Source organism: Lepisosteus oculatus, chromosome 14 (genome assembly GCF_040954835.1).
Source record: "Lepisosteus oculatus isolate fLepOcu1 chromosome 14, fLepOcu1.hap2, whole genome shotgun sequence".
Lineage (NCBI taxonomy): Eukaryota > Metazoa > Chordata > Actinopteri > Semionotiformes > Lepisosteidae > Lepisosteus > Lepisosteus oculatus.
Window position 1 is genome coordinate 56,999,161 of NC_090709.1, and position 19,202 is coordinate 57,018,362.

The window sequence follows — 19,202 nt, forward strand, 5'->3', positions numbered from 1 at the left end:
GGGTGGTTAATGTCAAATACTCCTCTACTGAGAAGAGTGGAATCAAGTTGGTTGGGAATTGTGCCATGGCTAGACTGGCTACAGTGGCACTAAGCTCCCTTAACAGGTCTTGTGTCAACATTCTGGCCTGTTGCACACAAGCATTAACCCACTGTATAACACCGGCAATCATGTCCACTGGTTGGGGGATAAGGTTTAACCCTGTTGCATAGGAAATTGCCTGTAGGGTTTTCCCTAAGCTTTCCAACTTTTGCTGCTGTTGATACAGTCTGTCACTACCCTCTGGCATCTCTGACACCTGCCTTCTTGGGGCAGTCAGGGTGAGAGTGCCAGTAGCAAACAAACCTACCAGAAATAGCAAATGCACAACAGTGGCGGCAGCAATCAGTCCTTCCAAAAGTCTTTTAGGGTGGCTGATCCCAGTCATCTCCTTCTGAGTGACTGTTGCCTTTCTAAGCTGGCGCAGCGTGTACATGGTGTCTTTCTCAGTATGCCATGTGGCATCTTGGGCACCAACATCCTGGAAATCTGTGGAGATCTGACGCAGCTGCTGATGCTGCTCCTCCAATTCCAGGGTATCTGCTTTTTCGATTTGTTCATGCCGATGCTCTAGGAACCCTGCAGGGGGCGGTGCAGCTGTGGAGCACGCCTGACCCTCGGCTGAGTGGTCATTTGGAGCACCTGAGTGATCTGGAATTGTTACCCCATTTTCACTGTTCAGGTCCACCCTGCACACTTCCTGATTGAGGAATCCCTCTATCGGCATGTTTACAGTTGTTCGCTGGGGGCCGGTGTAGGACACCTGCTCGCTCCCCCCTTCTCTCGCTAGGGGTTCAGGGAGCTGCCCCAGCACTGAGATAGCCAGTTCACAGTCTTCGAACTCGCTTTCACCCACCAGGCCCATGTCAGTGCAGGCGGGGATTCTGACACCCCACTTTTCCGTGTTCTGCACTGGCAGGCGGGTGGCTTGACCATCCAGCTCCAGTCTGGCTGAACCACTGTTGGTCAGACTCAGACTGACAGACTGAGCTGGTGGCTGTAGGAAAACCGGCTTGGCTTTCATTCCCTGTCCCTTCTGGGGGACTGGGTGTGTTGGAAACCCTGCCGTTGAGGCAGGAAAATCAGGTCGGTCTCACTCACTACCTGGTAGTTGTGAGAAATAATGTTACCTGACTGCAGTTTCCCTGGGTCACTGGGTGGCCCAGTGACAGCTGCTCAAGCAGATCCTCACTAATAGAGGACCTCTCAGTGCTAAGGGTGAGGGCTACATCACCAACCTGCTCTCCTGCCATCTGGATCCCTTCCACTTCCTCTTGGGTGCCAGGGTGCACAGGGAAAGTTCCTTTTCATCGCCAGGTGGGGAGATCTGCTCCTCTTTAGGGATGTAAAAGGGGTGTGCTTCACCTGGTGGATCAGGCGGCTGCTTGGAGCACCACTCCTATGGCATGGAGGCTGTTGTGACCTCAGCCGGGACATGACTTCCCTGTATATCCGGGGAACAAGAAAATATTTGTATTTCTTCTCCAGAGTGAACAGAAGGAATCTCCACATAGGCTTCTGTTTTCGGTGGGCACTGTGTGAACAAACTCTGCCTCTTGGCCCCCCTTTCCTTCTGTACAGAAGGCTTAGGAGCCTTCACCTGTTTCTACACCTTGCCTTTCTGGTGATCCACCAAAGGTTCCTCTCTGAGTCGCATGCCCTTTTCTTTTTCTACCGGTTTGAGCTTGCTGTATGACATCAAACACCTTTCAACCTCAGTGTCAATCAATGTCTCGCTGGGTAAGACATCTCCCATGGCAGCCTTGAGGTAAAAGCTTCCTGCTTTTCCTCTCTGTTTTACTGCCTGCTCTGTGACTTCAGGGGTGGAGTCAGCACTCGCTTGGGAGTGGCTGACCTCATCCAGGCAGGAACCCTTCCGCTCAATCAGACAGACTGAGGGAGGGAGAGGGGGCGGGTCTCCGCCTCCTCCAGTGGAGAGTATCAGCTCATTCACGCTTCCGGCAGCCTTGGGGAGCGGTTGTCTCTGTCCTAATAAAACTTGTTCAAGCCTGGCCAGGCGGGCGGCTACTGAATCCTTTTGTTCAGCTTTATCTAGCCCTTTCCCTCCCCCGGTGTTCTCATGGCACTTAGGACGCTGGGTGCGGTCCTGTGTGCCTGCTTTGGAACGGGGCTTAGCCAGCTCAGGAGCCTGTGCTCCTTCAAGCAGGGGGGAGTTAACCCTGCTGGCTCTGACGGCGAACACAGTCGCTTTAACAGCTTTTTGCTCAGAGCGACTTTGGACATCATACTCCCAGGCTTTCTGCACGAATCTCTTAATATCAGTCATTTTCATGGTCTGTGCATCTGTATGCATTAAGATCATCTTTCTGACTGACCGGTGGAGATTCGCAATGAATAAACCCTTGAAATGTGTATTCTCTTCGCAACCCTCATCATTTCCCCCTGCAAAATAAGTTCTAAGTCTCTCGTAATATTCGCGAGGGGACTCTGCTCTCTCGTGCTTAATGTTAAGGACGGCGGCTATCGCGGCAGTCGGGTCAATAAACGCACTGTATTCTCGGATAAGTGCTTGACACAGCTCTTCAAAGTCATCACAGACTTTCTTCATCTGCCTAGCCATCCACTCATGTACAGCTCTGCTGCTAGTTTTCCTGACCAGAAACACTTTCTCCTGTTCTGTAGCGTTTGGCAGGTACTGCAGGGTATACCTGAGGTCTTGAATATAACTCTCGATATTATTCTCTGACACTGCAGGGTCAATTCTCTCCATGTCCTTCGCTAGCTCTCTCAGAGAATGGAGGTTTATTCTCCTAGCTTCTCCGCTGATGGAGATATGACGGAGATCGTGGTCAGACCTGTCGCTGCTAGAGAGAGTGCTTAATAGCGACTCGAATTCAGACCTTTTAGCAACCATCGTTAAACTTAAAGAGTATTACTTTTAAGTACGAAATCACAGTTCTACCACAGAAAACCACAAGATCAAGTATGCAATCAACCCGGTAGATCGCAAAAGATCACAAAACAATCAAGCACTGCTTAAAGAGCAAGGGGAACTTTTTTCCTTTCGGCTTTCAGCACACTGTATTGTCGAGTATGAAACCCGCGGCATTTTATATTGAATAATTATGCTTGGTTGACTCATTTCAGTCTTATCATAGCCCAGGTATGACTGAAATGAGTCCAGGGACGCCAATAAATGTAGTGTGCTCTCTGAAGGCACCAGTTCTGTAGGGTTTGGGCATTTACGGGGACATTTATTAATTGTAGCCGTAAATCACAAAATGATTCTTTTGATGGCCTCAGAATCAAACCACGCGATATAACTCAAACAACGCACACACACGGGTACTAATACACGAGGATACATTTATTAATACATAGAATATGCATATAAACCTAACAGATCTTATTGAGAGGGTTATCAGAATACAAAAGGTATATATACAATCAGTTACAAAGAGTTACATATATCAAGAGGACATACGTTTAGTATATCATTCATTTAGACCGTTTCATAAAGTGAACTTGGTTACAACTTCTACATTAGATACTGAAAACAAGTACATAACTCTTAGGAATTAAATTGATATCAACTGGTTGGGATAACAATTGAATTCTCAAGCTGTAATGCAGTGAAGTTGAATACTCATCCAATCTTTGGGGATTCAGATCTCCTGCGGGCTCTCTGGCTCCGTGCCAGGCTGTGCTGTGCTGCTTGCGACGGTGCGCTGCAGATGGTCACTGACCGGCTAGTTAGTGTTGGCTTTAACTAGCAAAGTTTGTGCACAGGAGAAAAGATGACTGTGGGTCCCAACAAGTCAGGAAGAGGACCGGTTCGTTCCTGATGAAGTGCTAGCTCTGAATAGTGATTCCACAGTTCCGACCTGTTCACGAGGCTTGCTGCTGATGCTAACGTCGGGTGTATCCTCTGGTTACTCTCTGGCAACCTCCGCTCTAGACTCTTAGAACAAAGGAAAGTTCTGGCACTCAGACACACTGGCCGTTCCGTGGTTGTCCAGGCTCAGGATGGTCAGGAGGCACGCTGCGAGAATGTCCTTCCCTTGGGAGCCTTCTGCTCCTGGGCCGTCTTGCCCTGGAATTCTCCTTTGAATTGTCCAAAAAAGTTCACAGAATTCTCTCAGGCCCTCTGTGTTGCCTGTTGTTACCTGGAGGAACTTCAGCTCATTCATTGGCTGAAAGTTCCATGGGCATCAGAGTCCTACGTGGGTTACTCGGCCCTACCAGTCCCTGATTGGTTGATCAAGGTGAGATATGAGTCACTTACTCCTGACACTTAGGAATGCAGTCCAGATGTCCATCTGGCACTCCCTAGACAGATAGGCGCCAATGGATGACCATTGATCATGATAGCCAGGCTTAGCTAAGTGCATCCTCCTTTGGAAGCTGTCCCTTATCAAAAGAAAACATCTTTAAATCAGCCTGCATGAAGAGTTTCTCTGTGGCTGCACCACAGAGATGAACAGAGAGATGAGGCCTCATTTGGGAAAGTACCGCAACACTTAATTCTGTCTTATTAACAAGCATTGCCGCTACACGGGTTTGCTTCAGCCTTTGATAAAAAAAGTGATCTGATCTGAAACTATCCAGCTTACAATCTCTGAGGTAGTTGTCACTAAACTCGGACATGATGTGGCACACATGTGCCGTGTGCCTTTACTTTTGTAAAAAACTGGTATCGGGAAAAGTTTCTTAATATTTCTTTTGATTAGCATGCAAGAAAATGTGATCATTACCTATGGAATTTCCCGCCAGCGTGGAGCTTGAATTCACAATCTTGAGATTCAGTGTTCAAGAGTCACAGAAGAGGTCGGCCTGGTCTTCAGTTTGCCAACGATAAGCTCCGGCAGTGCTTCTCTGTAAAGCAAATTGTTCGGATCGGTTATGTGGGACGGCACTTCGATACTAAGATCTTTTGCAGCACACGCATGGTTTCCCCCTTCACGCAAAAAACATAGACAAAGGAAGCTCTCTTGTCTTGGGCTGCTGACTCCCGGATTTAAAGCGCTCTGGGTGCCAGCTAAGTCTCTAACAAGGACACTATAAAGACAGGAATTACACTTTGCTCACGTCACGCATGGAATGGCGAGGCTACTTGTTCGAATATTATCTAGTCTCACCTCATATGGTGCCGATTCCTGGTTTTCATTTAAGAAAGAGCACTGCAAACACCGTAAACAGTGCAAAACGTGTGATGAAAGAAGTCTTTTCCCCCCTTTGTCTAAAGCAGAACACAGCGGAGTCATGCCGAGGGTTGTGAGATCAAGATTTCAGTGGAGCACTGTCGTCTATGTCTTTAGCTACATGAGTTGGACATCCTCTTGTACACGGAAAGCAGATTGAGATCCTCTGACATGAAAAGTGCCAGATAAAAGCCATTTCTCATCCTTTCTCTTAGTGGTGGAGCTATCGCATGTAAATGAGGCAACTTGCAAGGCGAGCAGGCTCGGTGCACACCGAACGCAGATGTCTCAGAGCAGTTGAGACGTGTCCAAGTGGCTGTCAAAGAACAGCACTTTGCCGGCACTGTGGCTTAGTTGGCTAAAGCGTCTGTCTAGTAAACAGGAGATCCTGGGTCCGATTCCCAGCGGTGCCTTTCTTCCTGTCTTACTGTACAGAATTTATCCTTTTGGGCAAATCCCATGCCTTTTAATTCCGATGAATGCAAGTGTTCGTTTCCTTTCTGGAACAACTTGTTTTGAAAGAAATCTATACAGCTTGCGAAAGATGAAACACAAATCTTGCTTATCAGTGAAGAAGAGGTACTCCCAGCAGGCCAGCTAATACTAGCAACGTTTTTTTTTCACCCTAACCCAGAGAATGGAGAAAAGCGAGGCGCCTGTGGCTCTGCAGTGTAATCAGTTCGTGAGTTCGGCAGTTAGCTGAAAGAGTGGTAAATGGAGCTCGCCCCAGCCCGTCCTTATTCTTTTAAAGAGGATAAAAAATTAACTTCGCCGCCATTATTACCAGCTTTAAAAGACTGCCATGGGCACAGAAAAAAACACACTACAGATGACTTTTCTGGAACCGAAGCAGAGATTCCTTTACGAACCAACTGATAAAGCTCAGCCAGTGAATACTGTTATCAGAATGTGAAAGCACGATCAACTTTGTAACTGCAACCACAGGAAAAACAGCAAGAAGCAGGCTCCATTCCCCATTTAAATCTGTTGTGTGAGGCATGCTTTTTGCACGCATGAAGTAAATCCCACGATCGCTTTTGAACTTGGACAAAGTACTTCCAAAGGAGCGCTATGCGCAAAGATTTAACAAGCTCAACCCCCGCCGAGATTTGGTGTGAAGAATCAGAACATTCAAGTTTCGCAGACAGAAGCAGCACGCCAGCACAGCCAACATTAAAACGGAGGGCACACTACGATTTGCATTGACACAAAAGTGATCTGGGCAGACGTCGTTCCCTGCATAACGCAAAAAGTGGCAAAGCGCTTTTGGGTTGAGAGGACGCAAGAAGGTTTTTGTTTTGTGCCTTGATGTCAAGCTGAGAAAGTATCTTTAAACACTTTGCTTAGTTTCTCGAGAGACTGCCAAAAAGCAGTTCCCTCCCTTTCGTCTGAAGCCAGCTGAAAGGGGGTCTTGACAGAAGCACCTGACAGTGGTGGGATTCGAACCCACGCCCCCAAAAAGACTGGAGCCTTAATCCAGCACCTTAGACCGCTTGGCCACGCTACCCGCTGTGTGCTGTCTCTTTGTCTCATTACTTGCCCGGAGGAGGCCGGGTGAGTTTTGCTCTTGTCGCCCGACTTAGTGGCGTTATGACCGTGGAACCAAGTGCACCTGCTTTTTCTGAGATGCTTCCCCTCTCATGGTGAGATCTCGACTTCTTTAACACCACTGGAGAAAGATCTTCTGTGGAGCAGGTTTCAGACCTCTGCGTACAGCACCCTTGATGTCATTTTATTTTTACAGCAGCCGCATCCGGAAAGTTGTGTCTTTTACGTTTTATTTGAACAACAAAACTACATACAATACAAACAAGAGCACATATAACGTATCAAGAAAATCGTCAGGGGCACATGCTATAATACAATTACACTTTATGAAAAACAATTACACAAGGTAAATAAAGATAAGGTCCGCACAGCTTGTTCTTACATTTCGAAAGAGTCCGTAAATACCCCTTTACGGCTATTTTGAACTGTTCAAACGTAGGACTCTTCCCAGATCATTTCACTTTATACCACATTCCTAAACGAGGATGCTTCTCCTGTTTTAGAACTATTTTGGGCGGTATGGCTTATACAACACACCCACAGTATTCTAATGGTGGACTGCAGATCTGTGCTATAGTTCAGTCGAATTCGAAGGATCCAGCAATCGTACTGGATTTGACTGGGATTCTGAAATGTCTCTTGCAAAAGTATTCGGGTTTGCTTGAACCTTTGCTAAAAAAGTGATCTGATCTGAAACTATCCAGCTTACAATCTCTGAGGTAGTTGTCACTAAACTCGGACGTGATGTGGCACACATGTGCCGTGTGCCTTTACTTTTGTAAAAAACTGGTATCAGGAAAAGTTTCTTAATATTTCTATTGATTAGCATGCAAGAAAATGTGATCATTCCCTATGGAATTTCCCGCCAGCGTGGAGCTTCAATTCACAACCTTGAGATTCAGTGTTCAAGAGTCACAGAAGAGGTCGGCCTGGTCTGATGAACAGAGAGATGAGGCCTCATTTGGGAAAGCACAGAAACACTTAATTCTGTCTTATTAACAAGCATTGCCACTACATATCCCCCCTTTTTGAAGGTCACGAGGTCCTGAGGCATTGTTGCCTTCAAAACAAAACACAGTTAAGTGATGTCCCTTGCCACTAGAACATTAACCTTAAATGTCCACATTACTCCTCGAGAATTCATACCGGAACCAGCATTGGATACAAACAGGATGAATAACATCTGGAGTATGTATAAACACGGTAGGAGACATCGTCTCAGTCTAGGCATTACACATCAGGAAGTTCACTGTCAATATCTAATACCTCAGTAGTAGATATTTGGGGAGAATTCACTTCCTTTCTTTTGACATGCTACCTTTGACTCATTCGTGCTACCCGGAGTACATCTTGATGTGAGTGTAGAGCATTCAGAGTACATCCAGTCATGATCCAGCTACCCGGCAGTAGTGTTACAATAACAACAGTTCCTGTTCCCAGCCCCCCGATAAACCACAACACCTGTGTTGGGTATCTGCTAGGGTGGTTTGGAGGTTTGTTACATAAAAGCAAACTAACTACCTGTACCTCTTCAGGGCATACTGTTTCTTGGATTTCCATCCAATTCAATAGTGTGGCACCTGAAGGCATCCACGACCTCAAGTTTGGTCTTATATTGTCTGGTTCCAGACCGTACAGTGTTAAGTTCAAGCTGTACTATGGCCTTCTCGGGAACTTGCAGAAAACTGTTTGATTAGGTAGCTGCATTGCGGTAGCTGTATCATGCCTGTCACAAGTCATAGTGACAGTTAAATGTGGTGTGCTGACCAGCCATTTACTTCCCACCTGCTCTTCATGGGGTTCATTAACCTCCCTCTGCTCATTAGTAGCTTTACACCCTTCATTGGTGAATTGTTTAGACACAGCCAATGGATAGCTTTGGTAGCCATACCCATCTCACGATTTGGAACCGAATTCAATCTTGGTTTGCCTTCTGGGTGAGCTATGAACGATGGGGTGAATGTCACATACTCCTCTACTGAGAAGAGTGGAATCAAGTGGGTTTGGGAATTGTGCCATGGTTAGATTGGCTACAGTGGCACTAAGCTCCCTTAACAGGTCTTGTGTCAACATTCTGGCCTGTTGCACACAAGCATAAACCCACTGTATAACACCGGCAATCATGTCCACTGGTTGGGGGATAAGGTTTAACCCTGTTGCATAGGAAGTTGCCTGTAGGATTTTTCCTAAGCTTTCCAACTTTTGCTGCTGTTGATACAGTCTGTCACTACCCTCTGGCATCTCTGACACCTGCCTTCTTGGGGCAGTCAGGGGGAGAGTGCCAGTAGCACACAAACCTACCAGAAAAAGCAAACGTGCAACAGTGGCGGCAGCAATCAGTCCTCCCAAAAGTCTTTTCGGGTGTCTGATCCCAGTCATCTCCTTCTGAGTGACTGTTGCCTTTCTAAGCTGGCGCAGCGTGTACATGGTGTCTTTCTCAGTATGCCCTGTGGCATCTTGGGCAACACCATCCTGGAAATCTGGGGAGATCTGACGCAGCTGCTGATGCTGCTCCTCCGTTTCCAGGGTATCTGCTTTTTCGATTTGTTCATGCCTGTGCTCTAGGAACCCTGCAGGGGGCGGTGCAGCGGTGGAGCATGCCTGACCCTCGGCTGAGTGGTCATCTGGAGCACCTGAGTGATCTGGGATTGTTACCCCATTCTCACTGTTCCGGTCCACCCTGCACACTTCCTGATTGAGGAATCCCTCTATCGGCATGTTTACAGTCATTCGCTGGGGGTAGGTGTAGGACACCTGCTCGCTCCCCCCTTCCCTCGCTAGGGGTTCAGGGAGCTGCCCCAGCACTGGGATAGCTAGTTCACTGTCTTTGAACTTACTATCACTCACCAGGCCCATGTCAGTGCAGGCGGGGATTCTGACACCTCTCTTTGCGATGTCCTGCACTGGCAGGCTGGTGGCTTGACCATCCAGCTCCAGTCTGGGTGAACCACTGTTGGTCAGACTCAGACTGAAAGACTGAGCTGGTGGCTGTGAGAAAACCGACTCGGCTTTCATTCCCTGTCCCTTCCTGTGGACTGGGTGTGTTGGCAACCCTGCCGTTGAGGCAGGAACAATCAGGTCAGTCTCACTCACTACCTGGTAGTTGTGAGAAATAATGTTACCTGACTGCAGGTTCCCTGGGTCACAGCAGAGGGAATCGGCATCTGGGATCAGGTGTGTCCACAGCGCAGTAGTCTCAGCGTCCAGCTGGACCTCCTGTCTAACCTGTGAATGTTGCACCAGGGACACCTGGCGGTGGCCCTGCGACAGCTGCTCAAGCAGATCGTTACTAATAGAGGACCTCTCAGGGCTAAGGGTGAGGGCTACATCACCAACCTGCTCTCCTGCCATCTGGATCCCTTCCACCACTGCAAGGTGGTGGTCCTGACCCCTCTTGGGTGCCAGGATGCACAGGGAAAGCTCCTTTTCATCACCAGGTGGGGAGATCAGCTCCTCTTAAGGGTTGTAAAAGGGATGTGCTTTACCTGGTGGATCAGGCGGCTGCTCGGAGCACCGTTCCTGTGGCATGGAGGCTGTTGTGACCTCAGCCAGGACACAACTTCCCTGTATATCCGGGGAACAAGAAAATATTTGTATTTCTTGTCCAGAGGGAACAGAAGGAATCTTTACATAGGCTTCTGTGCTCGGTGGGCACTGTGTGAGCATAGTCTGCCTCTTGGCCCCCCTTTCCTTCTGTACAGAAGGCTTAGGAGCCTTGACCACAATTTGCCTTTCTGGTGATCCACCAAAGGTTCCTCTCTGAGTTGCATGCCCTTTTCTTTTTCAACCCGTTTGAGCTTGCTGTGTGACATCAAACACCTTTCAACCTCAGTGTCAATCAGTGTCTCACTGTATAAGACATCTCCCATGGCAGCCTTGAGGTAAAAGCTTCCTGCTTTTCCTCTGTGTTTTACTGCCTGCTCTGTGACTTCAGGGGTGGAGTCAGCACTCACTTGGGAGTGGCTGACCTCATCCAGGCAGGAACCCTTCCGCTCAATCAGACAGACTGAGGGAGGGAGAGGGGGTGGGTCTCTGCCTCCTCCAATGGAGAGTATCAGCTCATTCACGCTTCCGGCAGGCTTGGGGATCGGTTGTCCCTGTCCTAATAAAGCTTGTTCAAGCCTGGCCAGGCGGGCGGCTACTGAATCCTTTTGTTCAGCTTTATCTAGCCTTTTCCCTCCCCCGGTGTTCTCATGGCACTTAGGACGCTGGGTGCGGTCCTGTGTGCCTGCTTTGGAACGGGGCTTATCCAGCTCAGGAGCCTGTGCTCCTTCGAGCAGGGGGGAATTAAACCTGCTGGCTCTGACAGCGAACACAGTTGCTTTAGCAGCTTTTTGCTTAGAGCGACTTTGGACATCATACTCCCAGGCTTTCTGCACGAATCTTTTAATATCAGTCATTTTCATGGTCTGTGCATCTGTATGCATTAAGATCATCTTTCTGATTGATGGTTGGAGATTCGCAATGAATAAACCCTTGAAATGTGTGTTCTCTTAGCAACCCTCATCAGTCCGGGCTGAGTCTCAAGATGGTCAGGAGGCGCGCTGCGAGAATGTCCTGCCTTTGGGAGCCTTCTGCTCCTGGGCCGTCCTACCCTGGAATTCTCCTTTGAATTCCCTTTAGAAAAGTCCACAGAATTCTCCACTACAGGCTCTCTGTGTTGCTTGTTTTTACCTGGAGGAACTTCAGCTCGTTCATTGGCTGAAAGTTCCATGGGCATCAGAGTCCCGCATGGGTTACTCGGCCCTACCAGTCCCTGATTGGTTGATCAAGGTGAGATATGAGTCACTTACTCTTGACACTTAGGAATGCAGTCCAGATGTCCATCTGGCACTCCCTAGACAGATAGGCGCCAATGGATGACCATTGATCATGATAGCCAGGCTTAGCTAAGTGCATACCCCTTTGGGAGCTGTCCCTTATCAAACGAAACCTTAAATCAGCCTGCATGAATAGTTTCTCTGTGGCTGCACCACAGAGATGAACAGAGATGGGGCCTCATTTGGGAAAGCTCGCAACACTTAATTCTGTCTTATTAATAAGCCTTGCCGCTACATATGTATAGTTATACAAAAAACAAGTGGTTTATAGACTCATCTTCATTTGCAGATTTAGAGGCAGCTTCGATATTCGTTTTACAAACGGTTTTTTTTTTTTATATGGGTCACACACATGCCATAGCAACAAAACATCTCTAGAGATGAGGCTGTAGATCACCTTTCCATCCTCCAGGTTTTCCTCCCAAAGCCTACGGTACCAACAGTGACCCCTGCTGGCTGAGAGAGCAGAAGCTTGCAGCACCTGGTATTCCCAGGCAGTCTCCCATCCAAGTACTAACCAGACCCATCCCTTCTTAGCTTCCAAAGTCAGACGAGATCGGGCACATTCAGGGTGGTGTGGCCACAAGCAAAAGCCATGGCGCCTGACTCGCTACTTGAAGCTGTGTGTGGCTGGGGCTCCATGCCCCTCGAGCGGGACTGAAGGATCGTTCGTGTGCAACTCTTTGGAAAGGAGCTTCTTTCCAAATCGCATTGCGTACCTGGATGTTGGCGAACGTGCTCCCTTGTGTTGGCTTGTCCCGCACTGGAGGAGAACAAACAAACTGCTCGGAGGAGCACAAGGCAAGTCTTCACAAGACAAAAACCTCCAGTGCACAACACTCAAAACATTTCTGGGCTGTCGCGTGTTTATTTCAGCACATAAAGCGCACCAGTCCAACACGTCGGCCGGGCGCGCGGCGCCTCCGCCCTCTTGTGGCCTTGCGGCGTCAGAGCAAGAGGCTCCTTCTCGCTGCCTTACCACTGTGTTGCAGAGCCCTGAGAGGGAACCTGGAGCGCACACTTTGTGGGGGGCGGGGGACCGCGTTCGCGCTCTGCCCCCGGTCTCTTGCACGAGTACTAAATCTCACGGCGCCAGCCAGCGGCCAGGAGACAAGTACAATATCGCAGGACAGGGGGGCCTCGTCATTGATTGTTACATATGAGACGGGGATTAGGAGGAGACCCCGACTGATTGGTAAAGGGGAACACTAACACCAGAGTGACACCCCCGGTGTCTCTTTTTGAGAGATGCCCTGGGATTTCTTAATGGCCAAGGAGGGTCGGGACCTCGGTTTTACGCCTTCCCCGAAGGACGGCGCCTGTTTGTGCAGCAGAGTGTCGCCATCAAGATGCTGGGGCATAAGAAAGCCACACAGACCGCAGGGTGAGCGCTCCCTACTGGTCTCAGTCACACCTCTTGCAGGAGCAGCAGCAACCTGAGCTTTTCCGGGGGGAATCTCCCATCTGGGTGCCAGCTAGGCTCACACCTGCTGGGCTGCCGTGGGTGAGCCCAGTCGAGAGTCGCAGGGTGAGATCTAGTCACCGGGGAGAAACGATACAAGCGAAGGATTACTCGGCTCCCAGCACTTGAAAAGACCGACAAATGACTCGTTCCCGCCGGAGCTGAACGTACCTGTATGTGTCATGTCGTCTACTTCCCCTGCCCCGCTGTGTTTGCTGTATTGTCTCTGAAGCCGGCCCCCGAGACGAGACGGGCTGTTCCTGTGCCCCAGTTAACACTTTACAGGTGCCATTCCCCGTTATTGTGGCCATTGTCGGTGGTCACACGCGATAAGATAAGGTGGAGGAGAGCGGGGCATGCCCAGCGCCAGACATTCGAGGAGGGGGCTGTGCGAGGTGAGGTGAGGTGCGACACGCCGGAGCCCCGACGCTGCTAATGCGGAGCACTTGTTGAACTGGCATTGAAAGGACGTGTGCGCACTGAGCGAGCCTTCCCTGCGGCGGATCATGGAAACTTTCTCCCCGCGCTGCAGAAGTTGTGTGGGCTGCAGCGGTGCCGAGAGAACAGCACAGAAGGCAGCAGGCTCTTGAGAGCGGGTAAGAGACGGAGCCTTGTGGGCAGGCGAGCAGGCCCGTTTTTTGGAAATTGCTGAAAAGGCTCCGGTGTTTGTTCGGTGTGTGGCAGGCGCACGACGCGAGCTTGCGTAGCGATCTGCCGGTCTGGTGTTATGCAAATGAGGCCGAATTGCGTCCCGGGACATGCTGCGAATGCGCATTGGCGACTGCAGATGTGTAGGAAACGGCGCGCTCGTTTTCTCGTTTTGCCCACCCTTTTGAGTGTTAGTGTGGCGTGTGAGTGTGCGAAAGAGTGGGCCCAGCAGGAGGCAGTGGCGTGGGGGGCGAGGAGCTGGGCTTGGCTGCGCGCTTTGTGCTGTGGGTGCGGGCCGCTTGCAGGGCCTTATACAACTTATACTTACCTGGCAGGGGAGATACCTTGATCATCCTGTAGGTGGAGTAGTTGGATTGTTTTCTTGTTTTGTGGAAGCAGTGTTTGTTTTGCAGTTTATGAAATGGCAACTTTTGGATCCCGCAAGAATGCTGTGCGTTTTGAGCTTTTGGATGACCTCTTCATGGATCATATGCAGTTCAGCAGAAAAGTGTTGCAGAAGGAACTTGGCTTTGAACCTCGGCACTTGGATTTCATCTTTGCTCTCCCAGGTCAGAAAGCATTTGAGGTTGTATTTGCTACCTATCCTCTGTTTGAACAATGTGTGGATGTGTTTGAGGCAACAATGTGTGGATGTGTTTTTAAGAACTGCCCTCACGCCTACGCCAATAAACTCAAAATGAGAAAGGATGAGGCAGTGCTTGTTTCAGCCAAACCAGCCCGAAAAGCCAAAGCAAACAACAAGTCAAACAAAGAACCCTTGTTGGACAAAGGCTCTCAGCCTCCAGCCAAGATCAGTCCTGCTGTGGCTCCGGGGCCAGTGGAAGAGAAATCCACTACGCCCCCACAACTGCAGACTGCAGCAGAAAAGCACGAGGGTTTGTAAACCTCCGAGAACAGCGAGGACCCCTCCCCCACTCCTGCTCCTCAGAACAAGGGCCAGTGTGGGGCGCCCTGGTGGAGCGGGTCCATCGAGGATACCCAGGATTCAGCGGAACTGCTTTTCTCAGACTCTGCAAGTCCTACAGATGCCCTCCTCTCCTCCATCCAGTCCATCACGGAGGATCTGCAGCAGATGGTGGGTGAGGGGGAAGAGGAGACTGGTGCATCGGCTGCACCCCATTACCCTCAGTGCTCCCAGGAGGTGGACTTGAGGAATAGGAAAAATGACTCTGTTTTCTCCCCAAGTGAGGAGGAAGGACAGCATGGCGATGGGGACAGCTGGAACCCCTCCACCCCTCCCTCAACCCCCTTCCTTGAGATGGACCCAGTGAAAGCTTTTACTGCTGCCACCCTGATGAAGGCTCATTCAGAGGATGGCTGGCAGGAAATTGGTAAGAAGAAAAAGAAAAAGAAGAAGGTAACAGGTGAGACAGAAGAGAAATGTGTTTTGTAAAGACTGGTTCCACTTTCTTATGTAATATGGCTCTAAACATAATTTCTCTTAACACCAGAGGTATCAATGACAGAGTTAAATGCCAGTCTGTCTTTGATTACCTCCAGCAGAGTGAGGGAGATGTGTTGATGTTGCAGGAGTGTGCTTAAGCCTATCAAGAGAGGTATAAAAGCTTTGAAGATAGGTGGGATAAAGGGCCTTCTGATTGGTCGGGGGACAATAACAACAGAACCTCTGGCTTGGCCATTCTTTTCAAAGGATGGGCATTCAAATTGAAAAGTATTCAGAGGGTCATAGATGGCAGGTTGCTGTGTGTGGATGTGGAATGGGGGACCGTTAACCTGCGGCTAATCAATGTGTATTGTCCTACTGATGTTGGAGGAAGGGTGGAGCTACTCAAAGCACTCTCTCCCCTATTGTTAAGTAGCACAGACGTGATAGTGGAAGGGGATTTTAATTGTATCTTAGAGCACACAGACAGGCAGTCTCGCTCTCCGATAAAATTGGATTCCAGCTCACTGGCCCTGCAAAACTGAGTTCAAGACTTTAAACTCTCAGACACATATAAATGTATTATCCCACAACAGCAGGATATACATGGTCAGGGAGGAATAGCAGCTCCAGAATTGACTATTGCTTTGTCTCACAGAGAGTGACAGTTGTTGGGGTCACTCTTCAGCCTGTCTTCTTCTCAGATAATCAGGCTTTAGGGTGTAGAGTGGAACTCCAGGGCGGGACTGTCTTTGGCCCAGGCCTCTGGAAACTCAACACAAAGCTGCTAGAGAACGAGGGGGTAGTATCCCACTACAAAAAGAAACTATCACAGTGGCTGTCCTTGCAGTGTCTGTACGGGTCAGTAGGAGAGTGGTGGGAGGAGGTGAAGGTGAGGACAAAGGCCTTTTTCATGGCTGAGGGAAGGAAGGCTGCTGCCAGACGGAGAGGAGTGCTAGCCAGGAAACAGAGGCAGCTGCAGCGTCTCTACACGATGCTGCACAGTGGCTTCGATGTGCTCGAGGATATCACCCTTTTAAAAAAGGACATCCGGAGCATAGCCGAAGAAAGTAGTCGAGGAGTGCTGTTAAGAAGCAGAGTGCAGTTCTTGGAAGAAAATGAGAAGTGTACTCGCTTCTTTTTCAGGAAAGTGGTAGGCTCCAAGTCTGTCATGGAAAGTGTAGTTGATGAGGAGGGACGAGAGAGAACAGAGCCGAGTGCTGTCCTCTCCTGCACGGAGGCCTTCTACTCAAGACTGTACAGCTCTACAGAGGTAAAGGATGAAGAAATTCATTTTTTTACCTCAAAGCTAGAAAACGTTTTGAGTGAAGAAGATAGGGAAGTACTTGAGATGGATTTGACAGTAGAAGAGCTGAAACAGGCTATGGAGAGCTTACAGAAGGGGAAAACTCCGGGTGCTGACGGGCTCCCTAAATAATTTTATTGCACCTTTTGGGATCTGCTTCAGGATCCGCTACTGCTCCTATTTGAGGAAAGCTATAAGACAGAATTGCTGCCTGACTCCTTAAGAGAAGGCACTATCTCTCTCTTGTTTAAGAAAGGAGCAAAGAATGACATAAAGAACTGGAGACCCCTCAGCCTGTTAGGCGTGGACACTAAGATCCTGTCCAAAGCCCTTTTCCTGCGCCTACAAAATATACTGGAGGGAGCCAAAAGAAGGACATGATCTCAGGCTGCAAGAGAAGAGAATTAAGGTCCTGGGGGTGTATTTTGGAGAAGAGATGGGAACAGTAAATTGGCAGAACAAATTGCCAATCTTAAACAAAAAACTGATGCAGTGGAAGGACCGAGACCTCACCATGACAGGGAAGGTGCTGGTCATCAAAGCCGAGCTCTTGCCTGTCTTGAATTTTCTGGCTTCTACCTTCCCAATCCCACACCGTGTTGCGGCGGTGCTGAGGTGATTGATGTTTCAATATCTATGGGGTGGGAAGCAGGGAAGACTCAGAAGGGAAATAATGTACAGGCCGCTACCCTCAGGGGGGAAGTCTGTCCCAGATATTGCTATGAAGCTGCTGTGCATTTTCCTGGCCTCTGTGCTGAGAGGCTTTGCAAAAACACCTGCAGCGCGTACCTGGACTTATTTTTCCAGGCTCTGGGTAGGTAGGGAGGTGTTCAGAGTGTGGGGTGTCAGACCCAAGCTGGATGTCCCACTCTCTGACACATGCCCTGCAATTTATGGGACAGTTAAAAGTTTTCTAAGATCTCACCCAATTGGCCATATTCCCCTCCGAGATGTCAGCGTCCTCGCTGCGTTAGGGTGGGCTGCGGCGAGGAGGAGACTGTGACCCATCTCCTGTGGTCCTGCTTTTTTGCTAAGGCCTTCTGGGCACAGTTTGAAGATTGGTTGCAAGCTCTCTCGCCCCAATTTACCCTGACCGCTGCTTTCGTCATATATGGCATCTCTCCTGTCAAACTTCCTCCTGACGTGTTTGACAGGATCTGGGCCATGGTGAACAGTGGGAAAGACGCCCTGTGGAGAGTGAGGAACATGGGGCTGTTCAAAGGCATCAAGGTCCCAGTCAAGGCAACAGGTAGCCTGGCCCTGTTCAACACCCGAGAGAACTATTACCTCAGAGATCTGTGGAGAGAAGGGAGGGAGGAAGCAGAAAATCTGTGGGAAATAGAGGGCATAGGTTAATATCTCAAGAAACTGTGAAAAACATTATCATGTTTAAGTAAAGAATGTGATTTGCACCAGAAAAAAAGAAATTGTTGCTATGTAACTGGTACCGTGTCAAAATGTAATGAGATGTGATCATATATACTGTTTTAAGTATGTATATTAATGTAAAGCTTTCTAATTTGTGATGTCCTGTATTTTTTTTGTGAAAAGAAAATAAAGTTCTTAAAAATCGAAATTGGTTCACCCAGAGCGAGGCTCGGCCATTGCACTCCGGCTGTGCTGACCCCTGCGAATTCCCCAAATGTGGGAATCTCGACTGCATCATTTCTGGTAGTGGGGGACTGCGTTCGCGCTATCCCCTGATGTGCTTGGTCCAATATCAGATAGGGAAGAGTTACGACACCACGAGCTGCGATAGGATCCCAGTTCGAAAGGAGTCGATGCCACTGCTGGTTCCCAGTTTCTTTTAGTTAGAGGTCCGGAGAAGCATTTCAAGCTGGTTACACTACTCCTTCTGGACAATCATTCCCCTTTCAAAGTCGTTTTGCTGTAGTCTGCATTATTTAGGCTGATTATCGAGGTTAGCCTTTATTTGGTCATGGGGGCCTCGGTACTGTATGCTAATTCTCAAGACAGTTTCACCCGTTTTCTGATTGCTAGGTTCTGTACCAGTGCAGACATGTCAAACAGTGAATGGCTTTACCTCTATTGTATCTGTGCTCAATGAATGAAATCAGTAATAAATGAATATATGTATAGTTATACGAAAAACAAGTGGTTTATCGACTCATCTTCATTTGCAGATTTAGAGGTAGCTTCGATATTCGTTTTACTAACGGGTTTTTTTTTATATATAACATATAACCACATATAACATATAACATATAACCATAGCAACAAAACATCTCTAGAGATGAGGCTATAGATCACCTTTCCATCCTCCAGGTTTTCCTCCCAAAGCCTACGGTACCAACGGCGACCCCTGCTGGCCGAGAGAGCAAGAGCTTGCAGCACCTGGTATTCCCAGGAAGTCTCCAAGTTCTAACCAGGCCCAACCTTGTTTAGCTTCCAAGATCAGACAAGATCAGGTACATTCAGGGTGGTGTGGCCGCAAGCAAAAGCCGTGGTGCCTGACTCGCTACTTGAAGCTGTGTGTGGCTGGGGCTCCGTGCCCCCTGAGCGGGACTGAAGGATCGTTCTTGTGCAACTCTTTGGAAAGGAGCCTCTTTCCAAATCGCATTGCGTACCTGGATGTTAGCGAATGTGCTCCCTTGTGTTGGCTTGTCCCGCACTGGAGGAGAACAAACAAACTGCACGGAGGAGCACAAGGCAAGTCTTCACAAGACAAAAACCTCCAGTGCACAGCACTCTGAAAACATTTCTGGGCTGTCGCGTGTTTATTTCAGCACATAAAGCGCACCAGTCCAACACGTCGGCCGGGCCCGCGGCGGCTCCGCCCTCTTGTGGCCTT

At 48.9% G+C, this 19,202-nt stretch overlaps 3 non-coding genes and 2 pseudogenes across 3 annotated transcripts; 2 read left to right on the plus strand and 3 right to left on the minus strand.

The window, feature by feature from the left end:
* The first annotated feature begins 5,540 nt into the window (after positions 1-5,540).
* Positions 5,541-5,614, plus strand: trnat-agu (transfer RNA threonine (anticodon AGU)). The gene has a single exon. It is a non-coding gene; the product is annotated as a tRNA-Thr (tRNA).
* A 1,012-nt stretch (positions 5,615-6,626) lies between these two features.
* Positions 6,627-6,708, minus strand: trnal-aag (transfer RNA leucine (anticodon AAG)). Its single transcript has one exon. It is a non-coding gene; the product is annotated as a tRNA-Leu (tRNA).
* A 5,330-nt stretch (positions 6,709-12,038) lies between these two features.
* LOC138218439 (5S ribosomal RNA) lies at positions 12,039-12,157 on the minus strand (annotated as a pseudogene).
* Positions 12,158-17,922: 5,765 nt separating this feature from the next.
* On the plus strand, positions 17,923-18,093 carry LOC138243667 (U1 spliceosomal RNA). The gene has a single exon (XR_011192315.1). It is a non-coding gene; the product is annotated as a U1 spliceosomal RNA (small nuclear RNA).
* Positions 18,094-18,733: 640 nt separating this feature from the next.
* On the minus strand, positions 18,734-18,847 carry LOC138219193 (5S ribosomal RNA; annotated as a pseudogene).
* Positions 18,848-19,202: the final 355 nt, after the last annotated feature.